Below are 26,278 nucleotides of genomic sequence, written 5' to 3'. Positions count from 1 at the left end.
GCCTCAGCATTTTCCCATGAGATCCTGGGCCTATTTCCCAGTCATCTTTGGATCCATAGAGCCTTCGGGGCAAGAACAAAGAGGTAGAATTATAAGGAATGTTTGAAGAATGGACAAGTGCAGGGAAAATCAACGTACATCAGGAAATAACACGCAGAATTCTTGAGATAAAAATGAAATGTAATCAAGGCAAAAATTTCCCACAGCTAATCACCTGGCCGTTAAGGAGGGGACTCCACAGTTTTCCAGGCTTTATCAGTGACTCACCACAAATTAACTATGACCATTTGAAACAATAGATTGTTGAAATGTGTGAGTATCGACATTAACAAAAACGTCAGTCACACCCAAAATACATTCACATTAAATACTCCAGAGGTGACAGTGTCCATGTCCCAGCAAAATCTGGAAGCTGTTGTCTGGAAATGGAGGGTGTAAGGACACTAAGGGCAGGTTTGTTTTCCTTGGCCTCAAAGCTGGCTCAAAAAACCATAGCACTTCCTGAGAGCAGGCTGAGGAATACCCAGGTCAGACCTCCAAAATGGAGCAAAGCAGATGTTTTTGTCTTTGTGTCTCCTTTACTGCCTCCTCCTGTCTCCACTAACCCAAGGAAATAATTTGCATTAGGATAAAAATGACTATGTAAGCCACGCCTGGTGGTACAGGCCTGTAATTGCAGTTACTCAGTAGGCTGAGGCAGGAGGATTGCAATTGCAAGGCCTACCTGGGCTACAGAGTCAGTTCAAAGCCAGCCTGAACAACTTATTGAGAACCTGGCTCAAAATAAAATGTTCAGAAAGGGGCTGGAAATGTAGATCAGTGGTGGACTGCTTGCCCAGTAGGTATGAAGTCCTGGGTTTAGTCACCAGTTAACACACACACACACACACACACACACACACACATGCACGCACGCACGCACGCGCGCACGCGCGCGCACACACACACGCACACACACACACAATCTAAATAAATGTGTTCCATAAAATTTTTCTTTTTCAGTAGAAGCAATGCTGTTGTTCTACAACATAGTAGGATTCCTCCCTCTTCCTCCTCCCCCACATCCCAACCCCAACTCCTAGGGAGGTGTGTCTGGTGTGCAAGCATGCTCTCAAGCGTGAATGACGTGTGTGTCGCAGGACAATCTTGGGTGCCAGCATTTGCCTCCCACCCTGTTTGTGACAGATCTCTTTGATGTTCACCACTGTGGATACCGAGATAGTGGGACCCAGCACCACTCCCCTACCCCAAGTGTCCAGGCATTCTCTCGTCTCCACCTCCGTGTTGCCGGAGGAGTGCTGGGTTACAGGTGGGTGCGTCTGTATCCAATTCTACAGGGATCCTGGGAATCCTGACTCGGGTCTTCATAATTACGGAGCCGGTTCTTTAACCCAACAGCAGAATTTCTCCTGTCAAGGCAGCCAGGGGCATCTTTGGAAAACTATGAAGCCGGCTTCACAGTGAGTAGGTAATGTGTGGTGAGATGGCTGTATCCATGTTTTGATCTTTGCGACTTAAGGCTCTGTCCTCGCCTCTCCTGTGATTATGAAACTGTTCACATTTTGAAAACTAAGCATTTCCTGCATGGTGGACATGGGTTGTCGCTCAGGCTTCAGACACTGATCAGTGGTTCTCTGGCGACCTCTAGTGGTCCAATGGGGAACATATTCCGTCAGGGAATGAGAGGACAATGAATGTGAAGCCCTAAGGAACCGTGAAAACCGTAAATCAGGGAAGGTGTAACTCACTCCCTTCTCCATATACCTGTGTGCTCCCCTTCCTCGTCTTTATCCTTCTTAATCCCTTTTGCTCTAAGTGCCCTCTCCCAGGACAGCGTTTCTTCAGAGGAATTAAGACAGGCTGTTTCCAGTGTTGCTATATTCTAGCTATTGTTAAAGTTTGTTTTTTGTTTGTTTGGGGAGGTTTTTTCGTTGTTCAGCGTTTTTGTTTTGGTTTGGTTTGGTTTTTGGTTTTGGTTGGTGCTGGCAGTGAGGGTGAAGGGGGCCGGGGAGGTTCATTGTGAAGTCCCAGAAACAGAAAGAGCCAGGTTTTTAATACATGTTTAAAAGGATAGAGCCAACAAAGGATACCAAACTTTCCATGAACTTCGGAGACTACCCTTCCCAACAAATAAAATTCACCCCACAGCTCTGGACAGTGGAAGAGTCTGTTTGAACCTGGATCTTTACTGTATATTGTTGGGTTATAATTTTTATTTTCCTCTCCACCACGTCTTCACACAATTACTGAACAAATGTCATATGTTTAAGTAGACGCTTACCAACATGTAAATAGAAGGACATTTATCAAAAAAATAGAAGATAATTCCTCTTGGCATCGAATAAATCCTTATCTCAGTAGAAAGTAGAACCCCGAGTCCACCTTCGTATATGATGTACATGCATCGAAATGTCACTGTCCCTCAGAAACATATGCAACTGAAAAAGACTAACATATGCTGCGTTCTTGTCTTTCTTTTTTTTCCTTCTTTCCTTTCTTTCTTGGTTGTTTTGGTTTGGGTTGGGTTGGGTTGGGTTTTTCAAGACAGCTCTGTGTAACAGCCCTGGCTGTCCTAGAATTGGCTTTGTAGACCAGGCTGGCCTCGAACTTACACAGATTCACCTGCTTCTGCCTCCCGCGTGCTGGAATTGCAGGCATGCGCCACCATGCCTTTTCAGCAATGGCTGTGTTAGTTCAAAATAGTAATGTGCTCTTAAAACATAGTAAAAACAGAATATACCAACAGAAACAGGGATGGAATTCAAGGACAACGTCATAAATTTTATATACGTTCCCACTTTGCCTCAAAGTTCTATTCCAAGACTAAGAAAATGTCTCTCTGATCCAGTAAAAGCAACCCTTACTACAGATCTGAGATTAAGCCCTTTCTTCCTTCTGGTGACTTCTGGCCGGTGAGGCCAATGGCAGAAGCAGTAAGCCCAGAATGGCCTACTTCTGCATCCACACGTGGGTAGCTTTCTGTCATCTGTAGGAGCATAGAATTTCCCAGAAACCATATCAAAGCAAGGGTTGGCCCACAAAATAAATGGGTACACACTGATACATGGCTGATCACGGTCGTACTGTGTTCCGGTGGCTTGTGGCATCAGAGAGCTTTTCAATCAAACGTTTAAAGGAATCGGGGAGGAGGAAGCCTGTCTTTTGGCTGCTTTCTGAGTTGACCTAACCTGGAAGGAGCAGACACTGACGAGCAACACTTGACAATAGTCTACTGACTTGTCACAATCAAAGACTGTGGTCTTAGCATAAGTTAGTTTTCTGTCTCACGTCTTCTATCTATTTCAGGATGAGATTCATTATAAAAATCAGTCACTCTTGCTCTCCGGAATACTACATGAAGATTGTCACACCAAGTTTATAAAAGTTTGGTTTTGTGTTTCTTTATTTTCCAAAATCAAAAGTCTATCTGTGTGGGGGAAAAAAATTAATGATGATACTTGAATAGCTGGTACCATAATACCCTTAGGAAAGAAAAGAAGGCATACAATATCTGTGTGTGAGTGTATGTGTGTGTGTATGTGTGTGTGACCCCCCCCCACCCCTGTCCATCCCTCCCTCCCAGCTTTCCTCCTCCCCTTCCTTCTCTCTTCTCTCTCTGGATAATCTATACTCTATTGTGGTAGAAGGCGACACTGTGATTGTGATAACATGATGAGGAACAAAATCAGCTAAAGTCGTGGTTCTCAACCTTCCTAATGCTAGGACTTTTTCATACAGTTCCTCGTGTTGTGCCGACCCTGAAGCATAAAATTATTTTTCTTGCTACTTCATAACTGTAATTCTGCTTCTTTATGAATCATAATGGAAATACTTTTGGAGATAGAAGGTTGTCCGTGGAGTCGTGGACCATAGGTTGAGAATCACTGTAGGACAGTTAACCTGCTCTGATGTGTTCTGTGGGTGACACTGGGAAGAGTTCGGTGTCACTTCAGTGGGACAGGCAAGAACAAGATGAACAGCCAATGAATCATGTAGTGTAAGCCACATAGTCAGAGAGGAAGACTTCCCCTGGATGAGCTGAATTTTAAAAAGAGGATCAAAAAGAAAAAGGAAATAAAAAGAAATTGGTATACAAATAATAACTGAATATTTAAAAATGTTTGTCTCTGCAGTAATGACTTTACCACCGACCTGTCTGCCCTGTGTGGGGCTTTCTGGCAAACAGCACCCTGGAGCCTCCTGCCTGAGCCCTGGGGTCTTTCACAGAAACTATTGTTCCTGACGCTTCAAAGCCCTTTCAGGCCCTTCCAACCCAGCCCAAGCCCATTGCCAAAGTCTTTACAAATGCACAAAAGAAATAAAGTACTTTGTTAACTTAGTAAATTCAGCAAATTGACTATTAACAATTGTTGAGATGGTTTTTTGGGAAACTGGACCAAATATGCTTGAAAAATGGAATCATTCCAAGTTGGGAAAAGTCTTCCCACAGGTCCATTCTGTCCCTTCACCCTCTGTCTACTTTCCCCAGCAAACGGAGAAGCACCTGAAACTCAAGGAGCTTCCCTCATTCTCCAGGAGAGGGTAATGGGGGTAGACTTGGTCCTGGAGAGATAATTGCTGAGAAGAGCCCATAGCCACAGGTCTCCTTAAACAAAAGTTCAGAGAAAATTACTAACTAGAGTTACCAACCAGAAGAAACTTCCACAAATGGAAAAGGCTGCTCTCAGAGTTCAGAGGCACAGATCAGTGGCGATAATTCATCAACCTAGAGGTTTGGTGGTGCTCAGACATCTTTTCAGCACAGAGACCCTCTGTCTTCAGAGAGACACCCTCCACTCAGCCACTCAATGGAAGACCACGATGCTCCCCTGGGGGATGAATGCTCTTCAAACATAGTCCACAGCCAAGCTTAGAAGCACACCCTCTGAAGTGATGGCCAGACTGCAACCCACAACTCCAGAGAGGCTAGCTAACAGAGAAAGACCCTAAGAGGGACACATGGATGATCCTGTGAAGGAGAAGTGGATGAGATCTACATGAATGGACTGGTGGGGGGGGGCAGAGGGCGAGGAGTGGGGGATGAGAACATAGGGAAATGGGAGGGTCAAACTGGAACAGGGACAGAGTGGGAGGGCAGAGAGGAAGATACCATGATATATGAGGACATCATGGGAATAGGAAGAGGCAGGGTGCTGGGGAGACTCTCAGAAATCCACAAGATTGACCTCATCTTGGTCTGCTGGCAGTAGTCCAGAGGGTGCCTAGACTGGTCTACTCTGGTGACCAGCCTAGCAAATAACCTAGCTGTCATCATAGAGCCTTTGTCCAGTGAGAGATGGAGGCAGATACAGAGATCCATGGCCAGGCACCAAGCTAAGTTCTGGGAATCCAATTGATGAGAGAAAGCAGAGATACTGCAGGCGAGGGACGTCGAGATCATGATGGGAGGACGTTCAGAGATGACCGGCCACACTAGTGGAAGCCCATGAACTGTGGACTGGTGTCTGTGGAGCCTCCATGGGACTGGTCTAGGCCCTCTGGACACGGAAGACGGTTGTTTGGCTTGAACTGTTTGGGGGGCACCCAGGCAGAGGGATCGGGATCTGTCCCTGGTCTATGGGCAGGCTTCTGGAACCCGGTGCCTGTGGTGTGACACCTTGCACAGCCTTGGTGCAGTGGAAAAGGGCTTAGACCTGCCTAGGCTCAGTGTGCTGGGCTTTGCTGACTCCCCATGGGAGACCTCAGTTTGGGGGATGTGGGGATGTGGGTGGCTTGGGAAAGAGGGTTAGGGAGTGGAAGGAAGGAGGAGGGGGGATCTGTGGATAGTAGGTGGAGTGAGTAGAAAAATTCTTAATAAAGAAAAATGGAAGAAAAAAAAGAAGCACACCCTCCATGCGTGGGGTTACATGGTTGGAATCCAGAGAGGGGATTCACCAGGAAAAGCGAAGCAAGGAGAACATTATGGTGAAGGAGAGGAAAAGAGGCCCTTTTGGACCTACTTACGGCTATCTTTTACTAGGAAAGACTGAAGAAAGCTAGATCAAAAATAGATTTTATTACATTGAACTCTCTCTGGAAGGATAACTATCTCATGAAAACACAGAGAAAGCACACAGTTCTCCCAGCACAACCCCAGCCTGTGACCAGGTAACACTCTGCATCTTGACAGTCAGATATGTAAAGAAATGCATGGCAGCCAGGAGCGTTAGTGTTTTGCAGGGGAAGAAGCAGTAGGTAGGTATATATCTCTCCACCAGTTCACACCCAGGTCCCAAGAGCCAACCTGGCACTAAGCTATCAGGAAGTTTCAGCCTGTACCCTGGCAATGGGATGACCAAGGTACCCAGCATTAAGCCTGGCATCCATTGTGTGGAAACTGAGCAGTGAACGGTGACTCTCATTCAGAGTCAGACTTTCGTGAATGACGTTCTAACAGCTCTGTTCTCAGGTCTAAAAAGGACCCACACACTCTCTCGGTCTCCTTAACCAAAGCTGCAGAGGAGGTAATTTTGTACAATTGAACAAATAGGGGAACTTGAAGCAAAGGACAGACCAGTCCATGGCTAGCTCTCTCAGCAGCACTTGGAGAAACACAACTTACAACTAATGATATCTTTTAGTCTGCCTGATTCAGGCCAACACATGGGGTGCAGGACCAAATGCTCGGCACAGAGCTGTGATGGATCTCAGCACATCATCTGCAGCTGTATGTGCACATCTCAGAAACCACAAAATCAATACCCCAAACAGCCAAGCTGAATCTTCTGGAAGAGGTCGATTCAGCCTGCAGTTATTCACGCTTGATGTATCGCTCTGAGTGTAAGAAGATGTCTGACACTCCTGACACTGAATGGGGCAGGGGGAGCAGCCTGACAGGGGTCAGCAGAAAAGACCCTCGGTCCTGCAGTGAGCCACACAGACCTTTGAAACAGCTTGTTCAACTGTCTCCCCAGCCCTTAGCTCATGCATGCCACTTCCTGGGCTTAGATGAGAACAAGGCAAGGAAACAGAAATAGTTCATATTTCATCCTCCAGTCCCTAGGCTACAAAAGCCCTCTCAGTCTTCAGCTTCCTCCTGGAGTTCACAGACATAGCAGCTCTGGGATGGGCATGAATTGCCACTCTGTGGTCCCTGGCGAGGCTACACTGTGGTGTGCCGTGAGAGTTCACACTATCCCCTTGTTGCACAGGCAACCCCAGAATAGAGTGCTTCTGTGCTGGTGGCACATTGAGTTTCAAATCAAAGTCACAGGAACTGAAAATGACCTCTTCCCTGGGAACTAAGAGTTTGTGTTTGAGGGGAAATTGGGGTTTCCACTAGCCTTGCCTCTCTCCACGTTGGAGGAGACTCTTACAGGGACTCCCTCTTTGGCTGTCAAGTCCCACATGTCCGCATTACTGGTCTCAGAATTCCCAAGTCCCTGCTCCCGGAAAGGAGAATGACTAGCGTACTGGGTTCCAGAAGTCTCTCTCTACTCAGCTTAAAACACCAAACACAGGGCCTGAAACATCGAAACCAAGGTGATAGCACACAGGGAGCTGCCATGGTGCCCATCTGTCCTCTCCCTATGAACGGCCAAGCAATGAGTGGGAGGGAAGATGGCGGAGAACTGGACCCTAGCCTAACCTCCCTTCTCTTTGCCAAATCACGTCAGGTGAAGCCAGGGCTAAGCAGCCAGGCTCCCTCAGGAGAAGGCCAGTTCCTGTGAGGCCAGCAAATCAGCCAAGGTGTCAAGTGACCTCCGCTGATGCCCCCACTAAGTGAAGAAGATGGGCTCAAAGCCCCAGATGTGCAGAGGGGAGCATCTGCCAGCGCAGCACAGTGAGACAGGGTGCTAGGATAAGGGGATCACTATGAAGCCAGGCTGCCTCGGCTTCACTCCAGATCCCAGCACCTACTGGATGGGATCGAGGGCAGGTTGTTTCTGTCATCCTTTTCTCAATTCCAAAATAAGACAGCAGGACCAACATTATAATAATTACGAGAATTAAATAAGCCAGAGTATATAAAGAGCTAATATAAATGTCAACTATTAATGGAAAAATGGGGTTTGTGTGTGTGTGTGTATGTTTTACTTTGGTGTTTTGTCTTATTTTCTTTCTTTTTTAAGTATATTTTGTTTTTTATTTTCTTTTATCTTGTTTTGGGGGTTTTTTGAGAGAGAGAGAAAGAACATGACATTCGGTAGATAGAGAGGCAAGATCTGGGAGGAGCTGGGGGAGGAGAAAACAGTTTTAAATCTCAAATACAAAGCACAAAAATTACCAGAAGAGACATAAATCTTAGTTTTCAAAGCTAGATGGGTGAGATGGATTCACCTTTTCCATTTTCTTGAAATTAATTTGAGTGAACCAGAAGCAGCCAGGGCATGGAATCACGGGGCCCTGGCTCCTGGGCTGAGGATCACACAGCCTTAGGTCATACATCCATCATGTGCCATTATTCTGGCTTCTGCTGTGGGCCCTAATGTGGAGGCACACCTGATCTCTTCAGGATCCTTCTCGATACGGGTCAAAGGCCTCCTTTGATACACCCTGGATCCTTTGCCAGCCCAGAGCAGTTCTCATATTATTTTGTTCCTTCACCTTTGGGGATGCTCTCCCTAACTTTTCTGTTTGTCCACGAAGGTCACCCTCACCCCCACCTGTTTCTCTCCAACCCTTTACATAGCAGTAGGCAAAAGAGCAAGAAGATTTAACTTTCCTCTCAGAGGCAAAGATTCAAAGGGTGTGCCTGCCCACCTACTTAAGGGGGGAAATGGGAACATGAAGAAAATTATTAATAGCCCAACATAGTATTCTACTGCAGTAACACATCATAGTGTGTTAATGACGCCAGCTGAGGGCAGGGTCACCAGGAACCATGACTTAAAAGTTGCCTGGCGAAAGGTAATGAAGTTATCAGGAAACATCAGTGGATAGAGAGGTTCAGGGAAGCTTCAGGTCCTCATAGGGGAAGGGGAAGGTAATCATTCCAACAGGGAGCTGAGCTCAATCTCAGGAGGAAGGGTCAGTCTGGAGAAGGCTAACACCCCAGCCAGATGCTAACATGAAGGAAGGCCAGTAGCAAGTCCTAGTGTCATTTCTGTTGCTATGACAACATACCCTGACAAAAGAAGCAGGAGGGGAGGGGTTCTTTGGCTGAAAAGCCCAGGCTACAGTCTATCGCAGCAGGGAGTGAAGGCGGGATCTGGAAGCAGCCAGTCACATGCTCAGTCAAGGGCAGAGGGAAATGGATGTTCATGTGCTTCCCTGCCCTCATTCCCCTCTCCACATTCAACACAGTTAAAGACTCCACCCCTGGCATGGGTGCCACCTATAATGATCTTCCGACCTCAATTAAAAAAACAAACAAACAAACAAACAAACAAACATGCCCACAGGCCAACCTGAGCTAGAGAGTCCTTCACTGAGACGTTCTTCTGGGATGATTCCAGATTGTGTTTAGTTGGCAGTTAAAAGTAATCATCACAAGAGTTGGAGAAACAAGCTGGGCATTTCCAAAACCCAAAACACCAGTCACTGGCGGGCCACAAACAAGACCCTGTGCCACATGCGACCATTACCATTTGGGTCTGGTTTCTGAGAAGTGGGGGAAGAAGGAAGACAAGGAACAGAGGATAAATGTAAAGATAGATAAAGACATTTAAACTATTGTATTTATAACAGGAAATTGTAGATTAATAAGAGGAATGGACGTTTTAAGTGAGTCAAAGACATACATGGTAGAATGATTTCATTTAGAAACATGATACACCATGCTCTTGTGGACTGCCTCAACCTTCTCAGTCCAAAGAGCATGTCTGAAGCAAATTTAGAGTTCTCTTTGTAAACCATTTTTAACATCAGGATACTAGTTAAGAATAAAAGGCAGCTTATTTTATTGCTGTTAAATACACACACACACACACACACACACACACACACACACACACACACACACACCCCTGCAACAAGTTTTAGAATATCCCTTACTCTCAGTAGATAACAATCCTTTTTTTTCTAATCTATGTTCTTCCAATGTCTCATTTTACATCATTTGAAGCTCTGATCCCAACGGACTAATTTCCTGATCCACTTGCCGTGGTCCAGGTAGAAGCACTGAAGGGTCTGGAGAAGGAATGCCCTGGCTCAGTTAGTGACTCTATGGCTTGCTATTCTCTGACTTCGAGGAGGAAATAAAGCAGGAGGAAGAAGGTTCCCTTGATTCTCAAGTGACCTGCACTGAGGTCCTCCACTGTAGCAGAGCTAATAAGGACCAAGAGAAAGTGAGGGGCTTGATTAAGGAAGTCTCGACAGTGAATTGGATGAGGATCAGATGAAATGGAGAATGTTTCTTCCTCAGTACTAGGTACACCATTAACTAAAAAGAGAGGGAGATGTTTAGATCCAGACTGACGACAAATAGGTCTCTTGGAGTCGATGTATTACTTCTGAGTCACTATGACCAAAATACCCAGCAGAAATGACATGGAGACAGAACTTCTGGGTCTCCTTCCATGGCAATGGAGAACCCATGCAGCCAGAAGCTGTGAACGTCTTATTCACATGGCATCAGAAGGGAGCACAGACTGACTAGGACCAGGGCAGTTGGTATCTTCAAAGGCCTGGCCTAGTGTCTTAGTTCCACCAGCCAGGGCCTTACCTCCTAATGGTTCCCATACCTTCAAAATAGCACTGCAAGCTGAGGACAAAGTATTTAAAAATGAACCTGAGAGGGACATTTCGGATTTGAATGTAACAATTACCCTTGAATTCGAGATTTCTGAGAGGTATCTGTGTAGCCGGGCAGTGGTAGTACATGCCTTTAATCCTAGCTACTTGGAAGGCAGAGGCAGATAGATCTCTGAATTCAAAGGCCAGCCTGGTCTACAGAGCGAGTTCCAGAACAGCCAGGGCTACACAGAGAAACCTTGTCTTGGAAAAAAAAAAAAAGAGAGAGAAAGAGAGAGAGGTATCCACATGAAAATATTCAGTGGGAATCTGTATGTTAGAGTTGGAAGTTCCAAAGAATGATTAGCACTACACTGATAGTTTAGGATCATCAGTATTGGAGTAGCAATTAAAAACTTGAGAGTGGGTATTACACCCCAGGGAAACGTCTTTAGAGCTAACCATATTTGAGATTGTTTTACCTTGTTTCTGTGTATGCAATAGTATATATATATGATATTTTCATACATACTAAATTAGCTGCTGTGATCTTACACAAACACACACACACACTTGCATGCATTCATGCATGCGTGCATGCCCATGCAACTTGTGCACGCAGGAACACCCTAAAAATGAAGTGAGCAAAACAACTGCAGACCTCCCAGTGAAGCTGAAGTGGGAAGGTACAAGAGGAAGCACACATGTCTTCTATACCTTTCTCTGCCCCGACGTCACTTCCTGGCATTAAAGGCATGTGTCCTTCCCAGGACATGGGATCTCAAGTGCTGGGATTAAAGGCGTGTGAAAACACTGCCTGGCTCTGCTTCCTTGAACTCACAGAGATCAGACGGATCTCTGCTTCCGAGTGATAGGATTAAAGATGTGTGCCACCACTGTCTGGCCTCTATGTCTAATCTAGTGGCTGGCTCTGTCCTCCGATCCCCAGGCAAGTTTATTAGGGTACACAATATATCACTACTACAAGAACATTTGGCTCTTTTTTTTCTGTATTCTGTTATTTTTTTTTTTTTAGTAAAAATTTTTTTCTGAAAATAAAGGAACATATTGATAGAGTAAAAGAATAGAAAACAACAAACAGATATATACAGAACAGCAGCAACAAAAAGACGGCCATTTGGCCCATGACACCAATGTACATCTGTCTCTTTTCAATGTCACTGCAGCTTGATGAGCAGAGATAACACGGATGGCAGCTGAGTGCTGCACCCGAACATCCAACCCTGTGCTCGCTGGAGCCCCTGGCACATAGCAGCCACTCTGAGAGACCTGGGGGGTGGGGGAAAGAAGCCATCATCTGTCTTCACATGTGACTACCACATCCACAACTTCTAGGCACTCTGAGGTGCGGATTTATGTGTCCCTGATAAAAGACAGACCTCTGATGATACAAAACCTGCTGAAGTCATGAATAAACCACTTGAATTCCTTGGAAGCAGGGCAGTGACTTTGGCACTATATCACAGAATCAGTTCTGTGCCTGAAACTGCAATGTGTGGTGACAGAGTAAAACAGCCTCCTACTATAGGAATGCAATTACTGCATGGCTAATAAATGTGAGCGTCACACTTGAGTGAGGGAGATGGACAAGCCCCTGCTGTGACTCAAATGCACTTCCTTCTACAAACACATGAATTCCCAAAAGTGTCATGTTATATAATTTTTAGTGATATCAAAATTACTTATTCAAATGTATCTCAATTTAGTAATTTTTAGGTAGTGAATAATAAACTCATTATGTCAATAAATTACTTCATTTCTAAAAGCAATAATTCTCTTTTTCATATAAAATAAGCACATTCCGAATGAAGATGTGTGGTCTTTTGTATGTTTCTTAATACTAAGTTAAAGAATGATGTGAAAACTTCTAGCCTACATTCAAAAGTGTTTCGGTTTTAGTTTGGCATTTTAGTCTTTTCGGAGTGTAATAGAAAGAGACTAATCATATTTATTGTTATTATTTTATTGTGTGTGTTTGTGTACATGTACATACACATGCATGTGCCAAGGTGTGCATTTGAAGGTCCATCAGAGGACAGTTTTCAAGAGTCATTCTCTGCTTCCTCTATTTGGGTCCCAAGGACTAAACTCGGGTCATAAGCTTGGTGGCAAGCACCTTTACCTGCTGAGCCAACTTTTGGCCCATAGTCGTATTTTTGTTGATAAAAATAAAGAGCACAAGTTTTTAATATTGTGCTTTAATGTCTTTAATATAACCAGGCATATTTCTATATAAAAAGTGAAACGTGAATACTTTGAGTTTTAAGTTGTGCAAAATCTGTAGTATGATGACCTACACTGTCCTCCCATCTTGCTTTGGATATAAATCATCCCTTTGTCCAGTACATCCATTCTGCATAAGCTACCTGTCCATTAGTCATTCAACAGCTTAAACCGTTCCCCCAAAGAGCCCTGTTTGAGTATAACACTCGAGGTGACACTGCATTTTCAAATGAAAATCTTTCAAGTATGTTTGCATTTTCATTCTCTGTGACCTTTAATGAAGAGGTTCTGGCCCCCAAAGTACCTTTAGCATCCTCCAAGTGCAAAGTCCACAGTTTATGGGTTTCTCCTTAATGGAATTAATCTGATCACTTAGCTCCTGTTTCACTAATGAAAATTCACCTAAAATCCTTTATGCTAATTACATCTTAAGGTACAACACAAAAAATTTGGGGGCAGAGGGTTGCAGGGAGAAGATATTCACATATTTTTAATTAAAGCACATGGCTATAATTATTCTATTTTATTATTAGTTATTATCATTATTCTCATACTGTACCTAACATAATCATAGGGAGAGTCTTTTTTCCCACCTGCCAGTTCCCAAATAACCTAAACAGAGACTTAATAATAATTATAATTGCTCAGCTCATAGCTCAGGTTTATTACTAACTAGCTCTTACATTTTAAATTAACCCATTTCCATTGATCTACATCCTGCCACGTGACAGTTCCTTCTTTCAACACAGGATGTTCATCTTGCTTCTTTCCGTGTCTCTCTCAACCCCTCTGACTCTGCCCTTCTTCTTCCCAGGGTCTCTAGTCTGAGTCTCCCACCTAACCTCATCCTGTCCAGCTATTAGCCAGTCAGCTTCTGTATTAAAGTGATCACAGCAACAAATCTTCACAGTGTACAAAGGGATTATTCCACAGCACTTAATCTTAGGAACAGATACAAATATAAGTTCAATACAGTCTGTAAGTTCAGTATTCACTGGGATTCCTGGGATGTATGCCTCACAGGTGAGAAAGAACTATCGTATTGTTTTCCAACTCTGTACATCTTAAGATGTAATTAGCACAAAGGATTTTAGGTGAATTTTCATTAGTAAAACAGGAGCTAAGTGATCAGATTAATTCCATTAAGGAGAAACCCATAAACTGTGGACTTGGCACTTGAAGGATGCTGAAGGTGCTTTGGGGGATCTCCTCACCAAAGGTCACAGAGAATGAAAATGCAAACATACTTGAAAGATTTTCATTTGAAAACGCAGTGTTACCTCGAGTGTTATACTCAAACAGGGCTCTCTGGGGAAACGGTTTCCCAAGTTCAGACACACAGACACTTGGAACCACCACAGTCATGGTCCAAGGAGCCCAGGCTAGCCGCAGAATTTGGTGTCATCCAAGTGATGCTGTTTTCACAAGCGTGTCAAATGTAAGAGTCCCAAAGCCATCAAGGCTCACACCAATGTTCCGGGGGAGAAGCCTATGAAGCCAGGCCATGGATAGACGGGTTACTTCCCTACGTGGAATTATTGATAAGGTTGTCCGTGACGCTGTGAAGGTTAAGCCTGAGTTACAATGGAGACCCCAGGGTATTGGAGACACCAAGAATATGGAACTCCTGTGAAAGAAAGTTCCAGACGCCAAAGGCAGTCAGCCAAAGTCACATGTACTACAGATAGCAACACCAGGCACACAAGTCCACAGAGCCCAGACGGTGAAATGACAACTTAAGGCCCCAGACAGGAGACTTCAAATATTTGCTCTGCTGTGTTTTAGATTTCTTTTGGAGCATTATTTCTTTACCATATCTCATTTCTCCCTTTTAGAATTAGGATGTTCATTCTGTGACATATTATATTGGAAGTATATAATTAACTATTGAGGGTTTTTTTGTTTGTTGTTGTCATTGTTACTTATTTGTTTCCTTCTCAATTTTACTGGAGCTCATAGCTCAAAAGAAATACGGGACTTAGAAGTTTTTAATTGGAACTGTTAAGACTATGGGAGCTTTTGAAGTTGGATTGGAGGCATTTTGCATTCTGAGACGACAATGAGGCTACAGGGGCTAGGGATGTAATATAACAGTTTAATGTGACGTGTTTCCCACATGTTCACTGTTTTAACTCTTGGTCCCCAACTGGTGATTGTTTGGGAAAGTTGTAGAACTTTGGGAACAAGAGGTATTGCAGCTATCTGGGAGCATGGCACCTCGAGGCTATTTCTGGACTCCCTGCTGGTCTCCACCAGTTTTGAGAACTCATGCAAACCAACATGATCACATTTGTTTGGCAATTATGGGTAGCATCTATTAGTTAGCAGGGAGTAGGAATGGGGTACCCCTCCCCCTCGGTCACTAAGTACATGATATCAATGAAGGCAAGTCCCAGATGAAATTCTACCATACAGCCTCTATTCACCAGCAAGCATGCTCCCAGGATACTCTAAAAGATTTTTGCTCTTTTAGGTTTTGGAGCAAATGCTTTGATGTGTGGATTAGTTATCTCTTCTTGAGACTGTGATCAAATATCAGACAGAACAAGAGAATAAAGGTGTATTCAGCAGGGGTGTCCAGACACAGCCTAGCTGTGTCACTGTCCCAAATAGCTGTAATCCTGAGCCTTCCTAAGGACTTAACAGCTTAGAAGGTGCAAAAGGCCCAGAACATCTGAACCAATATATATTCATTGCTTTTCTAGCCAGGAGACAGAACAATCACAAACACAATTACATCATGACAGCGAAAGCATGGTGTCAGGGAGTTCTGTCGTGGCAAGTGCATGCTGCTGGCATTCCTCACACCCCCACCCCTGACACACGCACACATGTAGAACAGGAAGTAGACACTAGACAAGAAGAGGGACTAGACTATAAACCTCATGATCTGGCCCCAGTGACACATTTCTTCCCATAAGGTGTCACCTCCCAGTGTAGTGCCACGAACTGGGGTCCAAGTGTTCAAACTCATGAGCTTGTAGAGGACATTTCACATTTAGCTTGTAACATAGTCTAACCCTCACATTATAAAGAAGAAATATTGTAGTCGGAATTTTCTTGGGACTGCCAACAAACCCCCAGATCTAGACATAGAGACATTATTAATTATGAAAGCTTGGCCTTAGTTTAGGCTTGTCCCACTAGCTCTTTTAACTTAATTTAACCTGTTCATATTCCCTAGGTTTTGCCTCAGGGTTTTTTTTTCCTTTCTTTCATTCTGTATGTCCTGCTTCCTCCGTGTCTGACTAGCTGGCCCCTGGTGTCTCCCTGGCATCTCTTTTTCTTTCTTTCCCTGAGCCTAAATTCCTCCTCCTACTTACTCTCCCTGCCTGAAAGTCCCACCTATACCTCCTCCCTCACTATTGGCTGTTCAGCTTTTCATTAGACCAATCAGGTGCCTTAGGGAGGCAAGGTAAAATAGCAGCACATCTTTACATAGTTAAACAAATGCAACACATCTTTACATAGTTAAACCAATATTTTGCAACATTAACAAATGCAACACATCTTTGCATAGTTAAACAAATATTCTGCAACATAAATGTAACACATCTTTACATAGTTAAACAAATGCAACACATCTTTACATAGTTAAGCAAATGCAACACATCTTTGCATAGTTAAACAAATATTCCACAACAAAATATCACTCCATAAAGAAAAGACAAGACTACCACAGGAAGTGGATAATGGTACTACACACTGCCTTCATGCAAGTTTACCAGTCTGCAGATAAAGGCCAATCTCATTCTGTCCTCAGTAAATGGGGTGACCAGACTGCAGTGTAAAAACTTTCACTTAAAATTATTAGTCCATGGGCTGTCGTTAGTTAATGTACATGCTAGTGTGGAGTCGGGATTTAAAAGGTAAAATAATTAGAAGAAATAAAAAAAGCCAAGAGTATTGAAGCTCAATCTACAACTGATATTTCATGATTGAGTTTCAGCCTTTTACAATCGGCTCTGCTCTTTCATGGACACAGATACTACATTTATTCAGTAAACATTACAATACTTGCACAACAATAGAATGTCAGGCACTGTTGTAGGCACTAGGGACATGCAAAGAAATGTAAGAGACATGTTCTACCTCTAGCTGTCAACAATGTTTAAGAAACAGTATGTTCTCAATAAGCACTCCATAGAACTAAATTTATCACCTGTTTCCTCAATGACAGGAAGATTTAGGATGCTTTGTGAGCAGAAAAGGTAAAGAGAAAGAGATCATGGGAAATGCCAAATGAAAATAAGGAGGCAAAATTCAAAAGAAGTTCCTTAAGGAGGCAGCCACAGTATCCTGGAACCAGACCCAACCCAAGTAATAGAAGTTGTTATTGAAATGGGGGCCAGGGACTGATAGTTCTAGCTAGACAGAATACCTACACCAAGCAGATCTGCAATCTCTATTTACTAACAGACTACTGGACTCTTGCAGACTGTGGGACTTAAGGACTGTTGGTGAATCCTATAGTAGAGTAACTCCCAGCCTGGAAGAACACAGATGTAATTCTCCTTCTCTGAGCATTCATGTTCTTTAATATGTTGACCCCCAAATCCTTCCCACGAGACCAGGTTCCTTCCTTCTGTTACCATAGACCAGATGAATATAGAATATTCTGGTGTTTGCAGAACACAATGCCTTCAGTGAGTAGAGGTAAATGAAAGGAAAAGACATCCTGTGCCCCCTGCCAAGTTAGAAAACAGGCCCTGAAGGCCCCCCATCAATCGGGGCCAGATGTGGAAATCACCCTGTATCACATTGTCCTCTTCCACAGCTCAACTGCCTTCAGGCATTTTGAAACAGAGGCAGGTAAATGTGAATTTGCGAAAGAACTTTTCCCAGAGAGGAGGCAAAGGAGTTGAGCGTCAAAGAGGAAACCTGCATTTTCTACTGTTGAGGATTAGGACTGCCCTTGGCAAGGCACTGAGAACTGCTTGGAAAAAGTCAAAAGACTTGTCAGACATCAAAAGCTCAGAACAATGCTTTAGTGATTTAAGTGTAAATGAATCTTTGACACATATGGATTAAATTTCCCTTACGGGGCACACACTAGCGCACTGAGGAAAATGTTTCTGACAAGCCCCATGCTCAGTTTACCAAAGGACTGCAGACTGTGTGACGGATCATCTGTGAGGTCTAATTGCGTGCCATCCCAGCGGACGTATACTTCTCAAGCTCACCAAGCTCTACATCAGAGGACCTCAGAGTGGGCAAAATTGACACAAAAGCATTGACCACGGGGAGTCCTTGTCTGTGCCCTCTTTGTCCTCATCTTCTTCCAGTACTTGAAGCTGGGAGGCTCTGACTAACATCAAATTCATTGCTTGTACAAACCCAAAACTCAACATATGCCAAACCCAAGATTTTAAAAATGACTCAACTATAATAAAATGTCAAGTCATCTCTAAGGATTCCTAAATTATCAGCAACTGGCAGGTATTGTCCTTAATCGAAGAGACTGGGTTCTAGGTTTATGCCTTTCTAAAGGTGTTGCCAATCAGTGAAGGCAGGAAGAAGTGAAGCTGGTTGTCATATTTCCTTCATGTCATACACAGCTTGTTGTGATGGGCACAAATACTGTGCCCCTTGGAGCATACACGAGACAGTGATGATACAAGACAGTCCCCATGCCAGAGGAAGCTGGACAGACTTCCCTGGAAGTACAAGCATGCTTGTCTTTGCCACAGCTGGATGTGCTAATGACATTTCTGCTCAAGAAAGTCCCAGTGACAATACCTCGGAAATCTACAGACCACCACCCGCATCTGTATCTGCTGGGAAAGGGTTGGCAGCATAATCTACTAACTTGGAATTGTTTCTGAAGATTTCACAGCTCCTCCCAGTGCCTGGAAGAGCACTAAGGATAATAAAATGGGGAATTTGTCCACAAGGTCATCTGCGGCTTGCAACCAAGCTAGCCAGTGGAGAATGTCAGCACAGGTGTCTGGGCTTACCAGAGGTCATAGAGCAGGCATACTCATACATACTCATATTTTTATGAAAATTTTACTTGAATTTCACCTTCATCCTGACACGATTAAGAATGGGAAGAATGAATAGGAATCAAGCGAATGTGCAGAAACTATGAGAATTTTAAAGATAATTGTTTCTGTCATATTAGCAAGATTGCATGAGTTCTTGTCTCTTTGAAATAAATCAAATAGTAAGAGCCTAATGGGACAAAAGAGCAAATATTGGACTTTGACTCACAAGAACTGAGTCCTCCTTTTTGATTCACTGGGTCCAACAGGGTCGGTCTACTTGGTGAAAGAAAAGTCACCATTTTGAAAACTGATAAAGGTCAACCTGGGAAACTTCTAAGACTATGTTATTGAAAATGCCAATATATTTTAACTGATTTACATAAATGTGAAAGTCATAACTCTGAGTTGGCATGTAGTTCAATGTATAGACCATGTGTTTTGTATGAGCAAGGGCCTTGGTTCTGTGACCAGCATCACAAAATCAAAGCTACAGCTTTGGATATCATAAACTATGAACCCAAAAAAGGCCCTACAAGAAATACCTGGGTCCTAAAGACATCGAGCAAAGTCATTCTGGATAAAAATAAGTTTTTTATGTCTGTGTGAATCTATAGTAATCTTCATCAGACAAGATAGTCAAGAAAGTAAGAAACTAAAATTTCTTTTAGAAAAAGCGCAATAAGGCTGACACATTCCAAACCTGGGTGTTTAACTAAACCCGTTAACCTAAATCTAAATATGCTCAAAGGTGTAAAATAGCATTTACAGACTATTGAGGAAAGAGAACACTACAGAATTGTCCTGATTTTTTTTTTTTTTTTTTTTTTTTGGTCGGTGTTACTTATTAGGAGCAAGAAAACACGAGGTACAACAGAACCCACTATAAGAGTTTTTATCAGGGAAGGGAAAGGGTGGAGGGGGGCTTACTAAAAAGAAAAGTGTGGTAGGGGAAGGAAAGAGAGAGGTGTGTGTGCTACCTCTGGAGAGAGGGAGAGAGCGGGGAGTGGGTAGAGCCTGCTTTTATAGGTCACCTCGAGCATGTGTATATGGGCTTACGCAGCTATGCCATGCATGCACGTAGATCACGTGACCATGCTGCATGCAGATTAGCAATCACACTTTGCCTGGATTAAGTACGATGTTAGGCCCTGGAGTAACTAAGCATTTTGTCTGACTGCTGACAGCACTTATGCAGTCATGTGACTCCAGAAAAGGCTAGGGATAATAACATTCCACCCTTTCTGTTATTATGAAAAGTAAGGGGTTAGAGGTGGAGGGTGACCAGGAATGGGGGCACTGAGTCTCTCAGAACTGTTTCCAGCTGACTTGGTAGGCGTCAGTTAATTTGAGGGTGGGGGGCTTTTCTTGAGTTAGCCAGACATTCTGAGGTAACGATTGTCTTCACTGCTGTTTTGAGCCCTGTGGAATTGTCCAGTGCTGCTTGGATCTGACAGTTTGGATCTGACCTGTCTGGGTGAGTCCAAGTCAACTCCCACATGAGTATATTTGACGGTCCTTGTGCCTCCGGCTCTGTGGCTGATGGTGGTCCTGTAACAGTCAGCTGAGTAGTCAATTAGAAACTTGAATATGTTATTAGAGACACAGAGGGAAACTAATGAAGCAGAATGTGGTCAGTAGAGACAGAAGAACATGGAGAGGGAATCAGGAAGAAAAATATATGGGGTTCCCAATCCAGTGGGGTTGAGTATGGTTGTGGGATGAAGCCTCATTCTTCTGGAATTGGAGACAAGGCAGTTGATCTCAGTGTCCTCTGGAACTTAAGAGAGCAGGGCCATGTTTGTGTCACTGTGTATGAGGAGGAATTCCCCTAGGTTGGCGGTGGGGTAAAAGGCTAGGAGCGGGAGGAGAGGAGCTGCTGGCGAGTCTGGGGTCAGGTGAATGGGGGGAGCAAATGAAATGGAAGCTCCTACCTTGGCTAAAAAAAATCTCTTCCCATTAGGGGCCCAGGGCAAGTTGGCATGACCAAAAATGTGTGGGTAAGAAAGATACTCCTGAAAATACAATTAAGTGGTGGGGTCTGATGAGATAGGTAAGGCTGTCCTCCTACCCCGATAATAGGGAGATGAGAAGGAAGGGTGGGTCCCCAAAACTCCCTCAGGACCAAGTAAGTGGCCCTGGTGTCCACGAGGAAGGAGATGTGTAGCTAGAGTTTTCCTGCCTGGCCCACAGTCAGGACAATTCTCTCTTACCTGCCAGTCCCACAGCCGCTCAGACCCGACCAAGTAAACACAGAGACTTATATTGGTTACAAACTGTATGGCCATGGCAGGCTTCTTGCTAACTGTTCTTACAGCTTAAATTAATCCATTTCTATAAATCTATACCTTGCCACGTGGCTCGTGGCTTACCGGCATCTTCACATGCTGTTTCTCATCGTGGTGGCTGGCAGTGTCTCTGACGCAGCCTTCCACTTCCCAGCTTTATTCTCCTCCTTGTCCCGCCTACACTTCCTGCCTAGCCAATAGCCAATCAGTGATTTATTTATTGACCAATCAGCGACACACTTGACATACAGACCATCCCACAGCAGAAATGGATCACGCCGATACTGTAATGGCTACCCGAGGCTTCCCGTGGGAGATGGACAGTCATTGAGCAAAGAGTGAGGGTGGGGGTGGTAGCCCGAGGACGAGGATGAGGGTCCCAGAAACGAGAAATGAACAAAACAAGGCTTCAGCTGCCGTCATGGGGAGTAGCCAGGGGTGCCAGTCAGCAATGGGGGCTGACCGTAGCAGCTGAAGACCATGGATGGGGGTACCCCCAGTTCCAAGGACACTAGAGGGATGCCGGACAATTGACAGTCGTTCCCCTGGGTCCAGGGAACTGCCTATGCTGACTGGTGAAGGGGAAACTCACCCATCGAAGTAGCTGGGGTTGTGCAAAGTGATTCAGCGGCCTGGCGGATGGAAAGTGGGCAGTTGCAGATGAACCATCCTGGGCTCAGGATCCCGGCACAGGGTGCTGAGAAAGCCTGTTTGGTGTCAGCACCAATGCTATTTATATGTCTGCGTTATTCACCTGGGTGTGAGAAAACGTGAGGTACAACGGAACCCACTATAAGAGTTTTTATTAGGGAAGGGAAAGGGCAGAGGTGGGTAGGCCTACCGAAAGAAAGGTGTGGTGAGTGGTGGAGAGAGTGAGAGAGAGACAGAGACAGAGAGACAGAGAGAGTTGCACTACCTCTGGCGAAAGGGAGAGAGAGCAGGGAGTGAGTAGAGTAGAGAGGTGCACTACCTCTGGCGAAAGGAAGAGAGAGCAGGGAGTGAGTAGAGCTTGCTTTTATAGGTCACTTCACACACTCATATATGGGCTTATGTAGTTACGCCACACACTCACATAGAATACGTGACCATTCTGCACATAGATTATGTAGGATGTAAGGCCCTGGAGTGACTAAGCATTTTGCCTTACTGCTGACAGTGCATGGGCAGTCATGGGCCTCCAGAAGTGGCTAGGAATAAAAACAGTTACTCTAAAGATTGAAGACCTGTGACATTTCTCCAACTACATGTAAACTTTGTAAGTATAATTTAATAAAGAAGTCAGGAATCATCGTCTGTTAAATAGTGTGCTATCGGATGTGCTGGTGCAACCCTTTAATCCCAGCACTGGGGAGGCAGAGACAGGCGGATCTCTGGGAGTTCAAAGCCAGCTTTGCCTACAGAGTGAGTTCCAGGATGCCAAAGATACACAGAGAAACCTTGTCTTGGAAAACAAAAAACAAAACAAACAAAGTGCTGTCTTGTCATTGGATGAAGTATATTTTTATTTTTTCCATATCCCAGAAAAAGTTCCTGTATCTATCACTAGTACTTAACATCCTGCCCTAGAAGCTGTCTGTGATAGTTCATGTGTTCACAAGAAGACAAAGAAGGAAGACAGAAAAGGAAGGATGGTGGGAAGGAGGAGGAGTGAGAAGAATGATTAATAGCATACTAGGTCTGGAACATTTGAGAAAGTCTAAGACTGGACTGGTTAGAGAGTTTCACAAGTAGACCATGGCCTTGAAACTCAGAAAAATGAAAAATAGATAGAAATGCTGAGTACGGATTAATAAACAGCAAATAAGAATGATTTATTTTAGGAAATAATCATTCTTGTAAAGTGAGCTGGAAGAGTTTTTGGTAGAAGAATGGGAGGAGGGGTGATCCCAAGTAATTAATTCTGAATTTATTTATTTTACAATGTCCATACTAAATTTCAAACAAATTTTAAACTGCCCACACCATTCCCAAACTATTTTGTTTCATGTTGCATCATTTGGTGAGTTTAATCAGTTCCATAGAGAAGGCAACAAATGATGGCCAGCAGATCATATAAACTTCAAAAACTTGGGAACCATTAGTGAGGAGCTTGCTCACAGTGCATTACAAGCTCCGAGTGAAACAGAACCCTGTCTGAACTGACATGACCTTCAGCAAAGAACGAAAAATGGTTAATACGGAAGCTGGATGAAAAGGAATGGGTACAGGAACAGCACCCACACGCTCTTGCCTAGAATAGGACTTACCAAATTCCAGTAAAAACACATGGAAAGATTTCTTTCTGGGCATTAACTTAAATCTCTTTTTCAATTCTTATTTTTAGACACCAAGTCCTGTGGTTAACATTACAGAAGTGTTTCTGGAGGATGGCCATGTTGCCGATGATTTTTAATGGATGCCAAAGAAGGAAAAACATTCTAACTTGGAAAGAATAATTTAGGCCAGAGCAGACAGCACCAGGCAGTCTAAATGCAAACCATGTATGTTCAGTGGTGGAACGATAGAGGTACTGCTGTGGAAGAAAGGCTATCACAATATTCTCCTGACTGTAGAGAGTCATGTGAGAACAATTATCAATATGACCGGTCCTTCTAAGTCCTGGGGAAACTTCACATGTTTGCCTCAAATACTGCGCTGTAAACTGAGACTCTTTTATAGCCTCAAAGACTTCTTTTCTTTGCTAAATGAAAACAAATATACATGAGAAAGAACAGCTGAGGGGATGAAGGCTTGGACATGGAGTCACGGGCACAAAGCCGCTGTGGAACAGTGGGGAAAAGAACAGACGTACAGTAGCTACATCCAGAGCTGTCATGTACCAAATCTAAACCCAAGAGGGCACTCATCTGTGCCTCTGCTTGCCACCAATGGAAATGGGATGATGATTCTTGCTATCTCAAGGTCTTCAGGTGGGGAAATCAAGGATAGTATCAATGGCAAAATTATAGCAAGTTTAGGGGCAAATTTTATAAATTGAACCTATTAAGAAAGCATGGGTGAGGGCAAGTTATGGGGAGCACGCTTAAGTAGGACAAAGGAGGGCTCAAAGGTTGAGTGAGATGAAGGGATGGAAAATAACTTAAAAATGCTTTGTTCAAAACTGCCAGATGCCGGGTGGTGGTGGCACACACCTTTAATCCCAGCACTCGGGAGGCAGAGGCAGGCGGATCTTTGTGAGTTCAAGGCCAGCCTGGTCTACGGAGCGAGCTTGAGGAAAGGCACAAAGCTACACAGCTACACAGAGAAACCCTGTCTCCGGGGGAAAAAAAAAATTGCCAATCATATTCTTATTTTAAAAGAAAATAATAAAATTAATTATAGCTAAAGAAAGTATAACTTTGTGGCTGAAGACTTGAGACTGAACTTTAACTTTCCAAGATATTTTAGTAGAACACGTGACAGAGATATCGGCGTCTCTTATTTGGCATCTAACAAGTGGTGAGACGTTAGTGGGAATTTTTCATCTGGTCGCTGGGCACAGTTTTCATCAGGGTTTTCCCGATCCCTGAGGTCCTGACAGGCAGCCCTTCAGCAGCATATCAAAGGCACTTTCCAGTCTGGTCCAGCATCCGGCAAAGCTGACTGCACTTAGACTCACTCCATCTGGCTCCGTCCTCTGCGGTCTCACTTGGACGTCGCTCTCAGAACAAGTTCTGCTTATCTGACTCCAACAGGGTGTTGAGTTTCTCATGTGGAGGGTCTAGAAATAAGACACTATTCTTAGCCGAGCTTATTTGTGGACTACTTAGCGGTGGCTGCCTCGCTGTTCCAGGAATGACACCAGCGTGGGAGGGGATCAGGTTGGCACATCCATCATACAAATGTCTGCTCTGGTAAGGATGGGGGCATGGAAATTGTAGCCTCAGTGCAAATGTTTTAACTACCTTGTGGGTAAACAGAGGTCCATGCAAACCTATTCCTCGCTGTAAGTCACCCCCTGGCTCTGCTTACCAGTGAAAGATGAGGAATATACCTCATCATGAGTGCAACCACCATGTTGCTTGGCTGACTGCATTCCATCTTCCACTGATGAAAGACAAAACCTTAGGCTCCAGAAACGTCACTAGACATCTCCCAGAACATGCTCCAAATTCTCCACACCAGCTCACATCATTCTTGGCACCCAACACATGACCTGCTCCGGTGTCGTGGAAGGCTCATGCAGCTAAAACCAATCAGAAAGTCAGAGTGAGGGGCATTAAAACATAAGAATGAAAACATCAGCTGGCATCTGAAGATGATACACAGGCCACCTGCGCAGCTAAGATATATAGGGTGCACTCAGGGCATGGTCACAATATCCCATGAAAACAGTGACTACAGCCACTTCTCGACTTTCATCTTCACGGTCCGTGTCCAGTCTCTTACTTCCTCTGCCCTCTATAAAACTCCTTTATAAATAAATTTCCTATCGTTGAGTCATTTGGCCTAGATGAACGTACAGGTTGTATATACTAAATGCTTAGTGAAGTCTTTGCTAATGTAATCTCTATGTAATTGTTACATACAAAACTAAAGAATTTAGTTCATCAAATTTTAAACATTTGGTGTGTGTGTGTGTATGTGTGTGTGTGTGTGTGTGTGTGTGTGTGTGTGTGTGTACCACATAATTGTGAATGCCCACAGGGTTCAGAAGAGGATGTTGGATGCTCTGGAACTGGTGCTACAAATAAATGGTTGTGAGCCAACTGACGGGGATATTGGAAACTGAACTCAGGTCCTCTGGAAGAGCAAGACACACTCTTTACTACTGAGTCACTTCTCCAGACTTCATTGCGTCACATTTTAAAATAAGTTGGCAAAATTACACACTCCTTAGGGCAATTGAAAATCCCTCTAACTCTATCAGAGTTCTGAGAAGAAAGTAATTGTGGTGCTTTATCTCGAGTGGAATTTGATGGCATTTAGAGTACTATGGAAACAAATCTCTGGACATGTCTGTGAGGGAGTTTCTATGCTAAGTTAATAGACATGGAAAGATCTTCCCTAAATATGGGCAGCCCCACTGGGCAGCAGTGGCACACGCTTTTAATCCTAGCACTCAGAAGGGAGAGCCAGGCAGATCTCTGTGAATTTGAGGCCAGCCTGGTCTACAGAGTGAGAGCCAGTACAGGCACTAAAACTACACAGAAAAACCCTGTCTCAAAA

At 44.0% G+C, this 26,278-nt stretch overlaps 1 long non-coding RNA gene across 1 annotated transcript; it reads left to right on the top strand.

Annotated features, from left to right (window-relative positions):
- The first annotated feature begins 1,196 nt into the window (after positions 1–1,196).
- Positions 1,197–4,344, top strand: LOC131921921 (uncharacterized). Its single transcript, XR_009382148.1, has 2 exons — positions 1,197–1,309; positions 4,134–4,344. It is a non-coding gene; the product is annotated as an uncharacterized LOC131921921 (long non-coding RNA).
- The last annotated feature ends 21,934 nt before the right edge of the window (positions 4,345–26,278 follow it).

This window comes from Peromyscus eremicus, chromosome 11 (genome assembly GCF_949786415.1).
Source record: "Peromyscus eremicus chromosome 11, PerEre_H2_v1, whole genome shotgun sequence".
Classification (NCBI taxonomy): domain Eukaryota; kingdom Metazoa; phylum Chordata; class Mammalia; order Rodentia; family Cricetidae; genus Peromyscus; species Peromyscus eremicus.
The sequence above is the reverse complement of the archived record's forward strand: the minus strand, read 5'-3'. Positions and strand labels throughout refer to the sequence as shown.